Genomic DNA, 4658 nt, shown 5'->3' on the forward strand with positions numbered 1-4658 from the left:
CCGCTTTCTTCCTATTGTCCCGGCCCCCGCTATCGCCCGCAAAAGGCAGCCATCTTACTGCACCCAAGTGAAGCCACTATGACTACACCTGCTTAAGGCTCCTACTGAGGCTGCGCAACAAGTTGAAATTTCCTATCTATTTAATGGCGCATTCTTGAAGTAATAGTTTAAAAACTGTAACTTTCTAATTTACCTGAACCCCAAAAGGCCCTACCCTGGAACAATAGCTACCTAAGAAAACAAACCCCAGGTCTAAATTCACCCCTACTCTGAGTTATGCCTTCCCAAAAATCCCCCATAGGCTACAGCAGAAAAGTGGTCCTAACTGAGAATGTCAGAAAAAGCTGACAGTTGGAACTTTAGATTACTCCCAAATCTTAATTTTTTATGTCTTTGCCCTGAAATTTGGCATGCAGCACCGAGCGACAGTTCTACCCACCCATGCCAAATTTCAGATCCGTACCTCAAATAGCTTTTGAGGAGTAGCCCCTTAAACACCCTGCCCCCCCTTCAGAATTCTCTATGGAGAAATCTGTTTTTTTAGATGCAGCCTTAATATAAGGGCACGACTGTGCCCTTATATTATATATATTCATTGTAGTAAATGGACAACTACTAAACGCAGAAAATGGAGCTAGAATCAGGAACAATCGGGAGACAGAGGCAGGCAATGATACACTTATATTAGCGAAACACGGCTTATCCTGCCAGACACAGCAATAATTGGTAGGATGAGTGTGGATAGTAAATATGTAAGGGGCTCAGATAGACTAGATTACTGAGCTGTGTGTGTAAAGACGTGAATTAAGTATTTCTGTGTGTGTATTAGGGGTGAGCGGGTTCGGATTTCTGAAATCCGAACCCCCCCGAGCCCCCCCGATCCGAGTCCGATCCGAATCAGGCTCGACTTTTCCCGCCTGACTCGGATCTGAAATCGAGGCAAAACGTCATCATCCCGCCTTCCGAGTCTCGCGGGTTTTGGATCCTATATAAGGTACCCACGTCGGCGCCATTTTCTCACTCGGCTGTGGACAGTGAAGAGGGAGGGTGGGAGTTAGGGCTGTGTATTGTAGTGTAGTGTAGTGCTGCTGTTGTCCACTACTTCAAAGTCCATAGGGGCTGGCTGTGTTGTGCTGTGCTGCTGTTGTTAATAGGGGCTGTGTCCACTACTTCAAAGTCCATAGGGGCTGGCTGGACTGTGTTGTGCAGTCAGTTCTCCATAGGGGCTGTGTCCACTCCAAAGTCCTGTGCAGTGTCCCAGTCCTAAAGAGGTGCTGTAGTGTTGTCCAGGGGGTGCTCTGTCCATCAGGGGTGCTCCCCCCAAGTGCTAAAAAAATAATATATTTTCTGTGTTTGTGAATTGTGTGCGCAGTAGCCGCACGTGCATCAACAAAGTAGTGCCAAGCGTGCGCCTGTGTCATAAGTAAAGGGCCGGCTGGCTTGACCGTTAAAGGGTGCTGTAACCCCCGAAAGTACACTCCAGTCCAAACCAAAAAAAAATTATTTTCTGTGTTTGTGAATTGTGTGCGCAGTAGCCGCACGTGCATCAACAAAGTAGTGCCAAGCGTGCGCCTGTGTCATAAGTAAAGGGCCGGCTGGCTTGACCGTTAAGGGTGCTGTAACCCCCGAAAGTACACTCCAGTCCAAACCAAAAAAAAAATTATTTTCTGTGTTTGTGAATTGTGTGCGCAGTAGCCGCACGTGCATCAACAAAGTAGTGCCAAGCGTGCGCCTGTGTCATAAGTAAAGGGCCGGCTGGCTTGACCGTTAAAGGGTGCTGTAACCCCCGAAAGTACACTCCAGTCCAAACCAAAAAAAAATTATTTTCTGTGTTTGTGAATTGTGTGCGCAGTAGCCGCACGTGCATCAACAAAGTAGTGCCAAGCGTGCGCCTGTGTCATAAGTAAAGGGCCGGCTGGCTTGACCGTTAAGGGTGCTGTAACCCCCGAAAGTACACTCCAGTCCAAACCAAAAAAAAAATTATTTTCTGTGTTTGTGAATTGTGTGCGCAGTAGCCGCACGTGCATCAACAAAGTAGTGCCAAGCGTGCGCCTGTGTCATAAGTAAAGGGCCGGCTGGCTTGACCGTTAAGGGTGCTGTAACCCCCGAAAGTACACTCCAGTCCAAACCAAAAAAAAAATTATTTTCTGTGTTTGTGAATTGTGTGCGCAGTAGCCGCATGTGCATCAACAAAGTAGTGCCAAGCGTGCGCCTGTGTCATAAGTAAAGGGCCAGCTGGCTTGACCGTTAAAGGGTGCTGTAACCCCCAAAGTACACTCCAGTCCAAACCAAAAAAAAATTTATTTTCTGTGTTTGTGAATTGTGTGCGCAGTAGCCGCACGTGCATCAACAAAGTAGTGCCAAGCGTGCGCCTGTGTCATAAGTAAAGGGCCGGCTGGCTTGACCGTTAAAGGGTGCTGTAACCCCCGAAAGTACACTCCAGTCCAAACCAAAAAAAAAATTATTTTCTGTGTTTGTGAATTGTGTGCGCAGTAGCCGCACGTGCATCAACAAAGTAGTGCCAAGCGTGTGCCTGTGTCATAAGTAAAGGGCCGGCTGGCTTGACCATTAAAGGGTGCTGTAACCCCCAAAGTACACTCCAGTCCAAACCGAAAAAAAATTATTTTCTGTGTTTGTGAATTGTGTGCGCAGTAGCCGCACGTGCATCAACAAAGTAGTGCCAAGTGTGCGCCTGTGTCATAAGTAAAGGGCCGGCTGGCTTGACCGTTAAAGGGTGCTGTAACCCCCGAAAGTACACTCCAGTCCAAACCAAAAAAAAAATTATTTTCTGTGTTTGTGAATTGTGTGCGCAGTAGCCGCACGTGCATCAACAAAGTAGTGCCAAGCGTGCGCCTGTGTCATAAGTAAAGGGCCGGCTGGCTTGACCGTTAAAGGGTTCTGTAACCCCCAAAGTACACTCCAAACCAAAAAAATATATATTTTCTGTGTTTGTGACTTGTGTGCACTGTGGCTGCACGTGCATCAACAAAGGAGCAGCGCCAAGCGTGCGCCTGTGTCCCATAAGTAAAGAGCCGGCTGGCTCATTTCTTAAAGGGTGGTGTAACCCACAAAGTGCACTACTCTCCAGCAAAAATAAAAAAATATTTTCTGTGTTTGTGTGCGCTTTAGCCGCACGTATATATATCAATATAACATAAATGGAGGACCAAACTTTCTCTGATAAAAATAAAATAGGGAAAGATCAAGAACCACTTCCTACTAGTGCTGTTGCTGCTGCTGGGAGTTGTTCATCATCCCAGAGAGGAAGTAGGAACATCACTACTTTTACTAAACAATTGACCCTCCAACAGTCCCTAGCGATGAGGATGAAGTACGACAGCAGTCATCCTGAAGCAAAACGTATAACTGAGGCCTTGACTGCTATGTTGGTGTTAGACGTGCATCCGGTATCCGACATTAGTGCAGTGGGATTTAGACAATTGATGGAGGTAGTGTGTCCTCGGTTCCAAATCCCGTCTAGATTCCACCTGCATCCTCAAAGCAGCAGCGACAAGCGTGCGTCTGTCTGTTAAAGGGTGGTGACACCCTCAAAGTGTTCTACACAAACAATTAAAATATTGTTCTTTTTTTTCGGTCTTTGTGAAATGTGTGGGCTGTAGCCGCACCTGCATCCTTAAAGCAGCAGCGACAAGCGTGCGTCTGTCTGTTAAAGGGTGGTGACACCCTCAAAGTGTGCTACACAAACAATAAAAATATTCTTCTTCTTTTATCTGTCTATGTGAATTGTGTGGGCTGTAGCCGCACCTGCATCCTTAAAGCAGCAGCGACAAGCGTGCGTCTGTCTGTTAAAGGGTGGTGACACCCTCAAAGTGTTCTACACAAACAATTAAAATATTGTTCTTTTTTTCGGTCTTTGTGAAATGTGTGGGCTGTAGCCGCACCTGCATCCTTAAAGCAGCAGCGACAAGCGTGCGTCTGTCTGTTAAAGGGTGGTGTAACTCTCAAAGTGCTCCAAAAAATAAAAAACTATTTTTTTTATGTGTTTGTGACTTGTGTGCGATGTAGCCGCACTTGCATCCTCAAAGCAGCAGCGACAAGCGTGCGTCTGTCTGTTAAAGGGTGGTGACACCCTCAAAGTGTGCTACACAAACAATAAAAATATTCTTCTTTTTTCTGTCTTTGTGAATTGTGTGGGCTGTAGCCGCACCTGCATCCTTAAAGCAGCAGCGACAAGCGTGCGTCTGTCTGTTAAAGGGTGGTGACACCCTCAAAGTGTGCTACACAAACAATTAAAATATTGTTCTTTTTTTTTCGGTCTTTGTGAAATGTGTGGGCTGTAGCCGCACCTGCATCCTTAAAGCAGCAGCGACAAGCGTGCGTCTGTCTGTTAAAGGGTGGTGACACCCTCAAAGTGTGCTACACAAAGAATAAAAATATTCTTCTTTTTTCTGTCTTTGTGAATTGTGTGGGCTGTAGCCGCACTTGCATCCTCAAAGCAGCAGCGACAAGCGTGCGTCTGTCTGTTAGAGGGTGGTGTAACCCTCAAAGTGTGCTCCACAAACAATAAAAATATTCTTTTTTTTTTTCTGTCTTTGTGAATTGTGTGGGCTGTAGCCGCACTTGAATCCTCAAAGCAGCAGCGACAAGCGTGCGTCTGTCTGTTAAAGGATTACATCGGTGACAGCATCCAAGTAGGC

The sequence above is a fragment of the Taudactylus pleione genome, unplaced genomic scaffold (genome assembly GCF_031769625.1).
Source record: "Taudactylus pleione unplaced genomic scaffold, aTauple2 ptg000537l, whole genome shotgun sequence".
Lineage (NCBI taxonomy): Eukaryota > Metazoa > Chordata > Amphibia > Anura > Myobatrachidae > Taudactylus > Taudactylus pleione.